The 16,219-nt window shown below is 51.4% G+C and overlaps 1 protein-coding gene across 1 annotated transcript in view; it reads right to left on the bottom strand.

Annotated features, from left to right (window-relative positions):
- Zfp469 (zinc finger protein 469) overlaps positions 1 to 16,219 on the bottom strand; it is a 229,528-nt gene that overhangs the window by 103,403 nt on the left and 109,906 nt on the right. Inside the window, exon 3 of the mRNA XM_011248576.3 lies at positions 8,075 to 8,164. The gene's annotated coding sequence lies outside the window, so the exon portion shown is untranslated. The remainder of the gene's footprint in view (positions 1 to 8,074; positions 8,165 to 16,219) is intronic.

Raw genomic sequence — 16,219 nt, 5'->3', positions numbered from 1 at the left:
GCAGCCACACCTGTTTTTTTTGTTTTGTTTTGTTTTTTGTTTTTGTTTTTGTTTTTCTAGACAGGGTTTCTCTACAGCCCTGGCTGTCCTGTAACTCACTCTGTAGACCAGGCTGGCCTCAAACTCAAAATTTCACCTGCTTCTGCCTCCCAAGTGCTGGGATTAAAGGCGTGTGCCACCACGCCCAGCCCACACCTGGCTTTTTATAAGGGTGCTGGGGTCTCAGAGTCAGGAGGACCTCAGGCTCTACAGCAAGTCTTCACACCAGCCACTGTCTTCACACCCACTGAGCCATCTCACTCTATAGCTGGACTGCTGTTGAGTTTTCCTCTTTTACTTTCTATTGTAATGCTAAGGTGTAGGCAAAGCCTAGAGTCTGCACCAAGCCCCTGGGACTCAAGTTAATTCTGATTGGTGAATAAAGATGCCCACAGCCAATAGCTGGGGAGAAGAGACAGGTAGGGCTTAGGCTCCTGGGACTGAGACCCACAAGGAAGAGAAGAAGAGCTGCTATGTTCATAGCAGCCTTATTTATAACAGCCAGAAGCTGGAAAGAACACAGATGCCCCTCAACAGAGGAATGGATACAGAAAATGTGGTACATTTACACAATGGAGTACTACTCAGCTATTAAAAAGAATGAATTTATGAAATTCCTAGCCAAATGGATGGACCTGGAGGGCATCATCCTGAGTGAGGTAACACATTCACAAAGGAACTCACACAATATGTACTCAATGATAAGTGGATATTAGCCCAAAACCTAGGATACCCAAGATATAGGGATCCACCCCATAATCAGCTTCCAAACACTGACACCATTGCATACACTAGCAAGATTTTATCGAAAGGACCCAGATGTAGCTGTCTCTTGTGAGACTATGCCGGGGCCTAGCAAACACAGAAGTGGATGCTCACAGTCAGCTATTGGATGGATCGCAGGGCTCCCAATGGAGGAGCTAGAGAAAGTAGCCAAGGAGCTAAAGGGAACTGCAACCCTATAGGTGGAACAACATTATGAACTAACCAGTACCCCGGAGCTTTTGACTCTAGCTGCATATGTATCAAAAGATGGCCTAGTCGGCCATCACTGGAAAGAGAGGCCCATTGGACACACAAACTGTATATGCCCCAGTACAGGGGAACGCCAGGGCCAAAAAAATGGGAATGGGTGGGTAGGGAAGTTGGGGGGAGGGTATAGGGGACTTTTGGGATAGCATTGGAAATGTAATTGAGGAAAATATGTAATAAAAAATATTTTAAAAAAAGAATTCCAAAGGCCCATTCTCTTCTGCACATAGTGTGTCTTATGTCCTGCACACAGTGTGTCTCTTCATGTCCTTTATGGGCACAGCTTTCGAGCAAGTGGGAAGTCCAAGAGGTGGCTCTGAGAGCAAGGGCACAGGAAGCCCTTCAGCTACAGAGGCCTCAGCAGCATGTGTTAGCAGGAGCTGGCGTGAGTCAGCCAGGGGCCAGCAGCCTCAGCTGGGGTCGCCCTGTGGTCAGCTCGGTCTGTGGGAGCTACATGACAGTTATGACACAGGGACAAACAGCTTTCCCAAGGAATGTCTGGGAAGAGTCTGTCTTCCATGGATTGTGACACAGCCCAGGCTCCAGACACTTAGGAATGCGATTGCCCACGGTGACAGTGACAGCCACCCCTGGCTAAGTGGTGTTGCAAGGGGCTGCCTCCTCCTACCGCACAAATCATGAAGCAGATGCATGCCCGAGAACTTCTGGACCCAGTCTATGAATCCGACCACATGCCTTTGCCGGCCTGTGAATTTCTGACGTCAGTGACCAGGGGCGTTATAGCCGTGGTGCAAGAGAGCTCAGGAATGTCCCCCTGGGGTCCCCCCTGGGGTCTGATGTCTGGGGTAAGAGCTGCTCAACAGCTGCCGCATGCCTGTTCTGGTTTCTTCAGGAGGAGGATGGCTCAGTTCTTCACAGACTGGAAGTAGAGACTTGGGGAGAGCATTCTTGAATGGCATTGGTGTGGTGCTGGGTACAGCGCAGGTGTTCAGGTGCTCACCCAATTGGGCTGTTTGGCTATCACCACCATGACTCTAGCCACTGTCTTCATCATAATACCTCCACCACCATCACCCTCACCTTCATGACTGCCACCATCATCACCATCATCACCACCATCACCATCATCACCACCATCACCATCATCACCACCATCACCATCATCACCATCATCACCAACACATCTATCACCATCATCATGGTTATAATCACTTGCCACCACCTTAATTACTATCACTATCACTGTTATAGATACCACCATCACCGCTGTGACCACGATCCTCTTCTTCACGACATCACTACAGAATCACAAAGAACACTGGGCTGGTGGACTTTCCCTGAAATGGCTGACTGATCCTGGTGCCTGGGGTGCTTTTGCTGTGATTGGCCTCTCCCTTTGTAAACTCTAAGTCATTGTCCTTCACGCATGTGTGTCACCTCCATCTGCGAATGCTCCTTTCCGCACGGCATTTATCGTAGTGCGTGCACGAACTCCAGCGTGGATGGGAAGAGATCATGTTCCAGCCAAGACAGACAGAGTGATCAAATCCACGGGGAGCTAAACCTCACAGTAGAGAAGCCGACTGTAACAGAACCAACACTCAGGGAGCCACAGGCGGCCTCATCACACGGACCTCCTGCTCTCCTCCCTCCACCCAGGAGGCCACCAAGGATCCACACACAGATGTACCTGCGACAAAGGAAAAGGAAATCACAGGATGTGGCAGGCCTCAAAACACAGCGACCTTGGCATCATAAAGTCATTTTGATGGTGGCCGCCTTAGTGCAGGGACAGGGAGTTCCTGTGCAGAGGCCTCTAAAGGCACACACACACACACACACACACACACACACACACACACACACCAACATCCAGGACAAGGACATCACAGGCTGTAATGGCTATTCCTGGTTGTCAACTTGACTATATTTGGAATGAACTACAATCCAGAATTGGAAGGCTCACCAGTGACCCTAATCTGGAGGCTGGGAGAGAGAAGTTTCTGATCTGGATCTTGGTATAGAGATCTTGAGGCATAGTGGCCATGGATTTCAGAAGATTAAGACAGGGAGATCTCCGAGTTCAAGGTCATCTGGGATTAAAGGTATGGTGGAATACACCTTTAATCTGGGCTACACCTTCTGCTGGAGACAATATAAGGACATTGGAAGAAGGGAGTCTCACTCTCACTCCTTCGCCTGCTTGCCGTGTGGGACTGAGTAACTGCTAGATCCTTGGACTTCCATTCACAGCTACTACTGAACCATTGTTGGGAATTGGACTGCAGACTGTAAGTCATCAATAAATTCCTTTACTATATAGAGACTATCCATAAGTTCTGTGACTCTAGAGAACCCTGATTAATACAAAGGCCGAGGAGCCAGGCTGTGCACAGTGACACTGAGGAACAGGAAGTACGAGCGTAGCGGAGCTGAGAGGGTTCCCATCACAAGCTATATAGAATGGTTTGAGAGATGTCGACTTACAACAGCAGCAAAGGAGCCAACTTTAAGAACAAATATCAAGCTGGGCAGTGGTGGCACATGCCTTTAATCCCAGCACTTGGGAGGCAGAGGCATGTGGATTTCTGAGTTTGAGGCCAGCCTGGTCTACAGAGTGAGTTCCAGGACAAACAAATACCATTTTGATACCACTAGATAGAAAAAGAAAACAGAGACACCAATGACAGACAACTATAACACCTGAAGCCACAGGTGCCGTGGCTTCTGTGGGCACACACAGAGCACTGTTCCCCACGCCCACAGCAGTCATGCATACATAGGCCTCAGAAAAACCTCTGTACACTTACACAGAGCCTCGGGGTCTTCACTAGAGACTCCTGTGACCCAGGATGAGAGACTGTGAGCAGAAAGCATGGCAGGGCACACTGCCACCCAGCAGGACGGACAGACTGCCCTTGGGTCTTAGACAACATCCCAGACGCATTATAGAGACGGGAACATGGGGGGTAAAGTCAGTTGCCTCCCTGGTGACGTCATCGATAAAGTGTAAACACAGAGGAAACGTGCTTAGGCTATGAAAGAAAACAGAATGCCTGCGAGCACAGGGTACCGGCGGCCTCAGGGAAAGCAGTGGGCCTCACTGCTGGGTTCTGTCCTTAAGCCTCATGGCCATGCGGGTATCTCTGGCTCCATTTGAACACACTGTATATTCCGTAGTGTGAACGGGTTAAAAAATAAACCACAACAAGAAAACCAAGAGGCACCCTGGAGGGCAACAAAGCCAGCGCCTCCCCTTAATTGCCATGGCTCTTGTCCTTCCCCAGAGCTTCACCTCCAGGAGCCATGGACCCCTGGAAAGCAACGTTGCAGGTGCAGAGACCAAAAGAGGGGTGCCACTCAAAGAACATGAGGCGGGAGCAGGTGGGGCGTGGACAGGAGCCAGGCCCAGGTAGCTTGTGTGTTACTGACCACGTGCAGAGGTGGGAATGCAGGTCAGACCGCAGGGCTCTGGGCCTGGGCAGCACCTGCCATCTGTCCCCACACAGATCTGAGGTCACACAGACACCTCCACTCACATGTTCAGCCACTCACCTGTGCCTCTCTTGAGCCGGCCCGACTGAGTGGCGGCCTCTTGGCACAGACAACCCGATTTGATGGGTCCCTTACTTCCCTTTCATACCTGTCTGACAGAGCCCTGGCACACGCCCAGGCCAGGTGAAGGGCTGGGAGGAGAAGACAGGACATGTCCTCTCTTGATGGCAGACGTCTCAGATCTGGGGCCAGAGGACAGCCCAGCACTGGCTCCCGCACACAGACAGCAGGCTACCCATGTCTAACTCTCCCACAAGAGGGAGGGGGTAGGCAGGAGAGGAACAGGCAGTGAGCACATGGCCGCAGCAGGTGCAGAGAGCCCTGAGGGCACCTGGGTATTGAGGCTCTAACACAGACATCGATCTGCAAGCAGATATCCTTGTGGAACTACGATGAGCAACCCTGCCACTCCATCCTGAGGGCATCAAGCCATAAAGAACTCTGTGGGGCTTTGTAGGCAAGACCCTGGGGGGAACTTGTCAGAACAGGATGGGACGCACTATCTCCAGGGGCCAATGCATGGACCTCCAAGGAGAGATGCCACTGTGTGGGATGGCTGAAGACCAGTTGTGACTTTGTCCAGTGGGATAAGAACACTTCCTACATGACCCTGGGGTCCCTGTGGCTTGTGAAATGGACCCCTTGATGCACGAGAAGGTACACAGCTTTCTGATCACAGGCCACACCACATGTCCCCAGAGCTCGTATATGGATGGTGGTGCCTGCGCCCTCAGGGTGAGGTGGGAGAGAGAAGGGAAAGGGAATCTTGAAGGTATTGTTTGATTTCTCAGCACCTAAGGTCTGTCTGGGTCACTAAGTCAGGTGAGTTGGCAGGCGCTCCTTCACAGCCAGATGCCATTTGGTGGGGCTCATAGCCACCAGAAGGAACCCTATGAGTTTCGAGGCAGAAGTTCTGGGCTCTGGACCAAGTTGTTTGGTTCTGGTAGCATTGCAGCCGGAATCTGGATTGTTCACACCAAGGTAATGACCAGAGATCTCCCCTCCTAACCCTGTGAGTACCTGGTTAACGTGACGGTGTCCTGGCTTCATACAAACATCTATCTGCTCTTTGGATTTGGGGGAAGACAAACCAAAGTAAAGGAGACGGGCAGAAAAGGTAACTAGGTCTGGGGCATGCTGCTCAGAAATGAAGGGTGCCACAGAAGACGTCAGCTGCCTCGAGGCTCCCCCACCCCACCCCAACTCCTGTCCTTCCCTCAATTTTCACACCCGGTTTCAACGTGATCAGAAAAGATGGTCCTCTCTGTCACTACTTCCTTGCAGGTGACTGAGCCCCAGGGGATGTACTTCATCCCAGAAGGACTGGAAGCACACTGCAGCGAAAGCTCCCTGCAACCCCTAGAGGTGTCCAAGGTTGCCAGAGAGACGGTCAACTACCTGGTTCCCAGATACAGGCACTCCCCAGGCCCCGACACTGCCCTCTGGTGGCACAGCCCTGCCTCACAGTCCAGAGGGAGGAGAGCCACAAGGCCTGCTTGCAGTCGGTGGCCTGAGTGGTGAGGCCGGAGGGGACAATGGTTAAACCAAGTGATCTTGGTTAGCATCACTTGGTCAGGCTGAGGAGGGAGGGGTGCTGCTGCTGCCGCTGCCCGCCCCCCTGCAGGGGATGGTTATTGCAAGGCCTACAAAGAACTGCTATACAGCGGGATCCATCCGGAGACTGCACTGCATGGTCGAAGTCCCTGAGATGAAGCATCACATCTGTGTGTCTCTGTGACCTGAGCAGAGAGCCCGACCCCACCCTGTCCCCTGGAAGAGAGAATTCCAGCTGCCCCTGGTCTCCTGGGGGCAGAGCCAGCCCTCAAGAGGGTTCCAGACTCACCCTCCCTGTTGGGTTCAGAGCCTGGCCTGGGAACTCTGAGCAAGCTCAGCAAACCAAGGGGGAACCCCCTTCCCTCCAAGCAGGAGCACATACCATTCACAATCAGCCAAAGACATCTGAGCCATCTCTGGAAGCAAGCCTTCTTCCATAAGAACTCAGAGTCCAGAGTCTCCACTCCTTCTGCACCCCTACCATCAGGCTCTTTCTGCTCCCCCCTCTTACAGACTCAAGTTTCATCTTGGAGTTCTAGGCCCTTAGCCTCATCCACTCCACCATGCCGGAGAGGCCCAGAAAATCACCTGGCAGGTACCACAGGCCACTGAAATTGTTCTCCAGTTATCTGACCAGGAGAACATCCTAACAGAAGATGCAGGCGCATGGTAAACCCCAGGGCCACCCCCACTAGTCTCATGACCACACACAGTAGCTCCGCCCCCTCCTTTGACAGGCAGCTACCTCTCCATCCTGCCATCTCTCCATCATCTTTGACTGTCATCGCCTCAGAGTGAATGGCAGATGTTACTTGTGCCACCTGCAGCCTCTGGCGTGAGTGACATTGATTGAAGCTCAGCCTGTGCTGTCTTCTAGGTCATTTACCGGAGAACTTTGTCAGGGCCCTGAATAGATGAATTCTACAGCAGTAGCCCCAGGTGACTTCGACACTCCCAAGGGAGAAGGTTCTTGGTACCCTTTCCAGAAAACCTCCCCACACTGAGTTGCTCTAATGAATAAAAAACAACAACTAAACCAAATAGTTTGCATAGCAATGCCCTGAGCCTTTGGGGGACATCTAGGCTGACAAATGTCAGGACTCTGTGACAGTTGGTCAGCTGATGGGTCTCCATTGTCCCTATACCGTTAGGTGATCACCAAGGTGTTTGGGACAGAGCATGTCCTCTCAGAGAGTTGGAAGCTGTCAGGACAGCCGTGCTCCCAGGGCAGCCATGCTCCCAGGACAGCCTCCCTTCTTAGGCCTCCCTTAAAAATGTGCCTAGAAGGTTCTTTTGAAAGGGTGTTTTATAGATGTGGCACATGACACACAGCCCACGGAGAAGCTGCAGACGCTACTGAGGCTAGTGACGGGGAAAGCCCAGGATGGCCAGACCCGTTCTCAGGTTCCTGATGCAGCTCTGTCTCATGGCAGCGACTGGATCCTGCAGGCCACAGTCACAGCTCAAAAAGCTGCTTTGAGTCCCACCTGAACTCTTGGTATCACCACCGTGTGGAGGAGTGTGCAGGTACCTTGCCCAATAGCAATGGTCCCCTCCTCTTACAGATGTTTGCCTCTGGGCACATCAGTCCCAGAGGCCCCAGTGACATTTAAAGAGTGACCCCCTTCCATAATAAACTAGGACACACCATGAAAGCTCTTCTCTACAGCCTACTGGGATCAAAACTGGCTTCTGCACAAAACTAACCAGTAGACAGACATCAGTCAGCCTCACACTGACTGCCCAGGCACCGGCTCCAGCATGGAGCGAGCCAAGCACCAGCGAACACTCAGGATGAATTCAGGTACTAATGCCACCCTGGTAGTGACAGAAGCCACTGTGACGGTGTGGCAAAATCCAAGACAGATCATGAGCAAAACGAGCAGGAGCCGAAGTCAAATCAACACCATGGAGAAAAGAAGGCTGCTCTTACCTGTGGATCCTTGGTCCCTTCTGATTCGTTCCCTCCGGCGAAGAGCAGGCCCGCCTGCAGGGCTCGGGTGCACGGCTCTCAGCGAAGACTCTGTCAATCACACACAAACATTAAAGCCATGTGAGTATTGCTTGTCCCCCAAAACACAACTCAGTGTAGACCCCACCCACGGCATGAAGTATGGGGCTTTGGAGGTCTCTCTTTGGAGGGAGGCCGTGCTCTGGGTTACCGGTGTAAAGGACTCTAGCTCCACCCCACTCCTCCAGGAACACCTCCCACAGCACCCCCCACCCCTGTCACATATCGAGTGTGGGTGAGATGCCCCATGTTCTCAGGATCATGTTCATAGCTTGTGCATCTCCCCTGGATACGTTAAGGATACAGACTCCACGGCAGCTGGTGCACTCTCTGTGTGCTAAGCGTTTTGGTTGCTGCACAGAGTCCCAGAGTGGTCGCCCACTGTCTGTTCTGGGCTTCCTGGGGGTGAGGTGCATAGGGAGGGACCAGGATATCGAGGCCCAGGTGGTCTCACTTCTAAGCATTTCCAAGGGAGGCCCCTTGATTTTCGAGAGTCTGTTTTACTTCCTCTGGTCTCCATTTTCTAGGATTCTGGAGGTCACCCTCCAGCCTGAGCCAGCAGGGATGATCTGAGATCCTTGCCCTCCCTGCCTTCTGGTCCTTTGTTTGGGTTCTCTGCCCTTTGCCTGCAACTTCTTCAGCCTTCTCTCCATGCGACCAGATGTAGAAAGAAGCCAGTCCCTGCCAGGACACTTCCCTCCCCACCAGGGTCCTGGGAGTCATTTGGGGAAGTGAAGAAGTAAAGACTCATGACACATGTCTTTATTTGTATATGGCGTAAGGGTGAACTGATTTGGAGACCAGAGTTCCAGGCTCCAGCCCCACCAGCCGACTGGCATGTCTGTCAGTGCCTCTCCACGGCCCTCTAGAAGGGAGGAAAGAGACTGTGCCTTCTTCAGCCTTGTCGAGATATAGGACACAATCCCTGGACCTTAAAGCTTCCAGTGTTGCCTCCTGTCTTAGTCAGGGTTTCTATTCCTGCACAAACATCATGACCAAGAAGCAAGTTGGGGAGGAAAGGGTTTATTTGGCTTACACTTCCATACTGCTGTTCATCACCAAGGAAGTCAGGACTGAAACTCAAGCAGGTCAGAAAGCAGGAGCCGATGCAGAGGCCATGGAGGGATGTTCTTTACTGGCTTGCCTCCCCTGGCTTGCTCAGCCTGCTCTCTTATAGAACCCAAGACTACCAGCCCAGAGATGGTCCCACCCACAAGGGGCCTTTCCCCCTTGATCACTAATTGAGAAAATGCCTTAGAGTTGGATCTCATGGAGGCATTTCCTCAACTGAAGCTCCTTTCTCTGTGATAACCCCAGCTGTGTCAAGTTGACACAAAACTAGCCAGTACAATTGACCCCTTGTCAACTTGACACACAAACACATCACTAGTAAGCCTCAACCCTTACATTCTTATTCATCCCCAAGATCTAAATAACTTTAAAAGTCCCACAGTCTTTACATATTCTTAAAATTTCAATCTCTTTAAAATATTCATCTCTTTTAAAATCCAAAGTCTTTTTACAATTAAAAGTCTCTTAACCGTGGGCTCCACTAAAACAGTTTCTTCCTTCAAGAGGGAAAATATCAGGGCACAGCCACAATCAAAAGCAAAAGTCAATCTCCAACCGTCCAATGTCTGGGATCCAACTTACAATCTTCTGGGCTCCTCCAAGGGCTTGGGTCACTTCTCCAGCCAGGCCCTTTGTAGCACACGCTTCATCCTCTAGGCTCCAGATGCCTGTACTCCACTGCTGCTGCTGCTCTTGGTGGTCATCTCATGGTACTGGCATCTCCAAAACACTGCATGACCCCTTCAGTCCTGGGCCATCAATTGCAACTGAGGCTGCACTTTCACCAATGGCCTTCCATGGCCTCTCACAGTGCCAAGCCTCAGCTGCTCTGCTCAACTCCTTCATGCCTTCAAAACCAGTACCACCTGGGTGACCCTTACACATTACCAAGTCCAGCCACAGCACAAGGTACAACTTTGGCTATATCTGGAACACAGCCACTGTGCTCTCAGAAAACACTTCCCAGAAGATGTCACCTCAATGATGCTGGTCTCTTCTTAATCACCGCTAATTTCTTAGCTCCAGCTAACCAGCATCAATAGTCCCAGTAATGCAAAGTTTTTGCTTTGGTAGTTCTGGTATCTTGTTAATCACAGCTGATTCTTCAGCCCCAGCTAACCAGAACTACAGAATCTTCACATTCAAAACAGCAATGGCCCTGAAAAGAGTCTTTAATTTTCCCTCTGAAATTTCACAAACCAGACCTCCATCTTCTGCAGTGTTCTCAACATTATCTTCCAAGCTCCTACACAACATCCGACAGAGCTCTTAACAACGGATGGATCTTCAAGCCCAAAGTTCCAAAGTCCTTCCACAGTCTTCCCCAAAACATGGTCAGGTTGTCACAGGAATACCCCACTCTGCTGGTACCAATTTGTCTTAGTCAGGGTTTCTATTCCTGCACAAACATCATGACCAAGAAGCAAGTTGGGGAGGAAAGGGTTTATTTGGCTTACACTTCCATACTGCTGTTCATCACCAAGGAAGTCAGGACTGAAACTCAAGCAGGTCAGAAAGCAGGAGCCGATGCAGAGGCCATGGAGGGATGTTCTTTACTGGCTTGCCTCCCCTGGCTTGCTCAGCCTGCTCTCTTATAGAACCCAAGACTACCAGCCCAGAGATGGTCCCACCCACAAGGGGCCTTTCCCCCTTGATCACTAATTGAGAAAATGCCTTAGAGTTGGATCTCATGGAGGCATTTCCTCAACTGAAGCTCCTTTCTCTGTGATAACCCCAGCTGTGTCAAGTTGACACAAAACTAGCCAGTACACCTCCCTTCCCCATCAGTGCACCCCAGGAACACCAAAGGCCACAGTAACCCAGACTGGGAGACTGTCAGGCAAACCAATTCCTCATGCCTTCGCAGTTCCCACTGGTTAATGGAACCAACTCCAGTGTCCCTAAAGACACATTTTCCTCCCTGTCACAGAGATTCTGTACATTTACGTGGACCAGGCTGGTGGCTGGGGGTCCTGTGCACTCAGCAGCATGCACACCAAGTCTGGTTTATCCCCTCCAGGTGCTGCTGGCCGCCCCCGCCCCACATCTCAGTGTGAACTGCCCGGACTGTCAGCGGAACATAAAAACAGATGCTGCTAGAGCCAAGCTCACGCGGCCTCCCGTCTCATCTGCCCTCCAATTAATAGTTTCCAGGTCGCCGTGGCCCATGGGAACATCTGTGTTCCATCTCTTCAGCCCACAGATGTGGACTCTCTGGAGACTGCATCTCAGGAACACTTTAAAGAGAATGTGTCCCCCCCACCCTCCCCACACACACACCCAATCCTAGTCTTCTGGCGCGATAGTGTGTGTGCTCACACTTGTAGCATAGCTTGGCTGTGCTGCCCCTGGAGCAACTTCCGGCATCAGTCTGCGGACCACATGGGGCCCATGAAGAGATTCTCAGGAGCCACACTGTGATGAGTGAGGCCTGAAGTTCATGTGGTGAGTCACATACTAAGCCTCCGAGAGGAAGCTGCCCCTGGGAAGAGCAGATCTAAACAGAGCTGAGCTGTTTGATTTTTATTTTAAACTGAGCGTAGCGGTACATGCTTTTCTTCCCAGTACTCAGGAGGCAGAAGCAGGGTGATCTCCATGAGTTCAAGGCCAGCCAGAGCTACATAGTGAGATCCTGTGCCAACCTTACCTTCCCCTAAGTATAGGAGATACAAGGCAAGACGAGCCTTGCCCAGCCATGAGTCTGGCTCCAACAGCAGAGTGAGCTGCTCGTGTGTTTAATGTGCAGCTTCCTTCATTTAACACGTTTTTATTTATTTTTATGAGAGTCATCCTTTTTAAAATTTTAAGTGTGGGAAAATATTCATAAGGTTTCCTACTTTTAAAGCAAGTTAGTGGTGCACGCAGTCTTCACCATGGTCCACACAGAACTCTTCCCATCTCCCCAATGGAGGCTCGGCTACACTAAATGCCCCTGGCACTCCCCAGCCTCAGCTCTTCTGTGTCTGTGTGTGTATGCATGTGTGCATGTGTGTGTCTGTGCATGTGTGTGTTCATGTGTGTGTACATGTGTGAATGTGTGTATGTATGCATGTATACATGAGTGTGTGAATGTGTGTGTTCATGTGTGCATGTGTGTGTATGCATGCATACATGTGTATGTGTCTGTGCATGCATATGTGTGTTCGTGTGTGCAAGTATGTGTGCATGTTCATGTGTGCATGTATGCATATGTGTGAGCATGTGTGTGTGTGCACTGAAGCAGATTCACAGTGTTGTGTTCATTCTCCTCCCCGTGCCCTGTGCACGTGTAAACCAGAGATTGACATTAGGTGTCATCTCCCCAGACCCTAGGGTGTTATGACTGGTTACTACTTCTCTTAGCACAATCCTCAAATCTCTTCTGTTGTTCCACGGAGTTGAAGCATCTTTCCCTTTAAAGGTTAATGTTTCATGCTATGAGAGGATCACATTTTGTTCATCTGGAGAGAGACCTGGGCTTTTGTGGTTTTAGCTATTATGAGCACTAAAGCCTTCAGCACTTGGGTTTCATCCAGCAATGGACTTGCTGGTCTATAATAGTATCTGTTTCCTTGAGCGGCATCTGAGCTGTCTTCTGTCATGGCTGGCTACTATGCATTCCCACGGCAGTGTGCCTGATCCCTGTCTTCCGGATCTATCTCAGGTTAGCACAGTTGGCGCATGTCCTTACTGAGCAGACAGCCATTCTACAGACCCTTTCAGCCTCCATGTTCAAAGATATGGTGTTCCCTGGGCTTTGCACTGGTGCTGGTCAGGCTGAGTGTCCTTCCTGTGAGTCACCCCACGGCCTCCCTGGGGAGGATGCGCTGTAGCTACATCTTCCCATGCTCCTCTCTTCTCTGTTAGGACAGCAGTCGTGAGAGCTTGAAGAATGGCATGAGCGTGATCCCTGGACATCATGGGCATGCTCCCTGGGCATCGTGGGCGTGTTCCCTGGACATCACGGGCATGCTCCCTGGACATCGTGGGCATGTTCCCTGGACATCATGGGCATGCTCCCTGGACATCATGGGCATGCTCCCTGGACATCATGGGCGTGTTCCCTGGACATCATGGGCATGTTCCCTGGACATCATGGGCATGCTTCCTGGGAAGGCAGCCTGGCCAAGACACCAGTAGTAGCTCAACGAACCCCCAACAACCCTGCAAACAGCTTCTGTGTTCTGTCTGTCTGTCTGTCTGTCTGTCTGCCTGTCTCTCTCTCTCTCTCTCTCTCTCTCTCTCTCTCACTCAATATATAAAAACCTGTGGACTCAGAGAGCAAGTAAGCTGACATTTCACCCTGACTCAGCAGCCAATCTGGAGGAAGGGATCCAGCCCACTGTGGCCCTCACATCCCTGCACTGAAAATAAGAATAAATAGATGGATGCATGAGTGAGCGAGCGATCAACAAGCAAAGGCTCCGCTGGAAACCCAGAAGGCAGTCCTGGCAGCTGCCCTCAAAGAGGGCTGCTGGATACTTCATAGATACTTCTCAGGGCCAGGCTTCTCTCCCTGGAGACAGCAGAGGCCGGAAGGTCAAACCCGAGTGCAGAGCAAGGCGCTGTGGAAAATGGCCGAGGAATCCCCCACCCCCAGGCCCACACAATTATTTCAGCTGCTTGGAATCTGGACAAGGCCTGAGGAAAGTGTCGGGGTGAGCGTCTGGTTTCTATGCTGTGGTCACAGGGGCCACCTAGAAAGGCTAAGGAGCTCACCATGTGAATGAAGCAGGACACTTCCTGAAAGGCAGGCTCCACCCAGCCCTGACACTCACAGGCTCAGCCCCCAGGCAACAGAACTCGTAGGAAGATGCTGTGCTCACCGAGAGCTGTTGATACAGCAACACCCCTCTCTCCATCTTTGCTCTCAGTGATGAAGAAGGGGTGCTGGGGTGGAGAGGCTGCAGATTGGGGTGCTAGGCCAAAAGTGGGTGAGGAACAAAGCCCTAGTTGTTCCCCCTCCGCATCTCCACTGGACCTGACATCTGGCTATAGCCTGTTTCCCTCTAAGGAAGGGAAAGAGCCCTTGTCAAGCCTCACCCTCCATGCCTACACTGAGCACCGAGCCTTGGCTTCCTCCAGTCCACATGTCTGTGCGTGCGACCGGTGCTCGTTGTCCTAGGAGTTTCTGGAGACGCCATGACTGTGGCAAGTCTTATAAAGGAACACATTTAATTGGGGCTGGCTTACAGTTAAGAGGTTCAGTGCATTGTCAGCATGGCAGAAAGCATGGTGATGTCCAGGCAGACACGGTGCTGAAGAGGTAACAGAGACTTCTACATTCAGACCGACAGGCAGTGGGAAAGGGGTGTGAGACACTGGGCCTGGCTTGAGCCACCACCAGACACACACTTCCTCCAGCAAAGCCACACCTACTCCAACAAGGCCACGCCTCCTAATAATGCTACTCTTTGGGAGTATGGGGGGCCATCTTCATTCAAAGCACCCTTATGCTTACGTTCTTAAACAATTAGTCACCTTGCCATCACTGGCAGGTATCCTCAGAGGCACAGCCTGGTGGAAACAGACCAGACACTCTGTTGGAGCCATGAGCAAGGCAACCCTGCTTCCTCCAGCCCCTGAGTCCCTGAGTCCCTGAGGCCAGCCAGTTTGGATTTCCCACCTGAGAAGAGGGGCGGGGGAAGCCTAACTGCAGCCACCTGTTTTCTACAGCAAACACACAAGTTACAGTGGCTGTCCCCAGTGCTGGGTGACTCCAGCTCCTTAAAGTAACACATTAGGACTCAGGATGTGGCCGGCTTCTTTGGGCGAGTACTTGTCTAGCATGCACAAAGCCTGGGGTCCCAAACCCCAGGACCCACAAACCAGGTAACCGGTACTCGAAGGCAGGAGAAGCAGAAGTCAAGTTCACGGCCATCCTCTGGTATACAGAGTTTAAGGCCAGCCTGGGCTACCTGAGACCCCATCTCAAAGCTGATGAATGGACATTTGTAAGCTTATAGCCAGAGGAACTGCAAACTCTGGGGTCCTGGTGGTGTGAGAGCTTCTCCGTTGCCTTTGTCCTGCATCTGCTGGGTAAGCAGGGTTTGACACCAAGTCTCACAAACATGGGTCACAGACAGCTTTCGAGGCTCCTGAGGTCTCTGTTCATGCCCACCCAAGGAGGACAGGGTACTTGGAACACATGAGACTACACCAGTGGCTTCAAATTTACGGGAACCCAACAGATTTTCTTGAATATTTCAAAATCACTGAGAATCAATAATAAAAGCAGCCGAGTATTAAGGAAAAACAGAGGCTCTGAGCAATATGGCTCCTAAGCACCGGAATGCCCCAGCTCGAAAGGATGGAATCTCAATGTGGCTTCAGAAGCCACAGGTCTGCATGATTATAATGGTGCAGTGTTGAAGGGACAGAGCTCAGGGGGCCACCCCACAGTGTGACACGATCAACCTGAGATGGGCCATGAACTTACTATAAAATGCTAAGGTATATACCTGGAAGCCAACAGCAGAGGACACAGACATGATCTTGAATTGCCAACGAACATTACGCCTCGCCAAAAGCATGACTTGAAACTCAACAAGAAAACAAAAGAACCCATTAGCAGTGAAGAGGGAAAGCCCCGGCGAGGCCACAGGTTGTCGGGTCCTCCCTGTTGCTCTGACAGAATCCCTGACGTGACTTACGGAAGGAAGGGTTTATTTAGGCTCCTGGTTGGAGGATGCAGTCCATCGTGATGGGGAAGGCACAGCAGTAGGAGGTGACAGCAGTGTGAGGGAGCTGGTCACACATGGCGTCCACCAGCAAGAAGTGGAGAGGTAAACACTTGTGCTCAGCTAGTCTTTCTCCTTTGAATTCAGTCCAGGACCGGGCCCATGGGGTCACGGCACCAACGTTCAGGGTGGGTCTTCCTGCCTCAGTTACATCTCTCTGGAAATGTCCTCACAAATACACCTAGAGGTGTGTCTCCTGGGTGGTTCTAAATTTACTCAAGCTGTGGCTCAGCGCTGTGTGGGTTTGGCTCCTCTGGTCATCTCTCCCTTCCCCTGC

The sequence above is a fragment of the Mus musculus genome, chromosome 8, assembly GCF_000001635.26.
Source record: "Mus musculus strain C57BL/6J chromosome 8, GRCm38.p6 C57BL/6J".
In the NCBI taxonomy this organism is placed as follows: Eukaryota; Metazoa; Chordata; class Mammalia; order Rodentia; family Muridae; genus Mus; species Mus musculus.
Note: the sequence above shows the minus strand (reverse complement) of the source record. Positions and strands in the feature narration are given on the sequence as shown.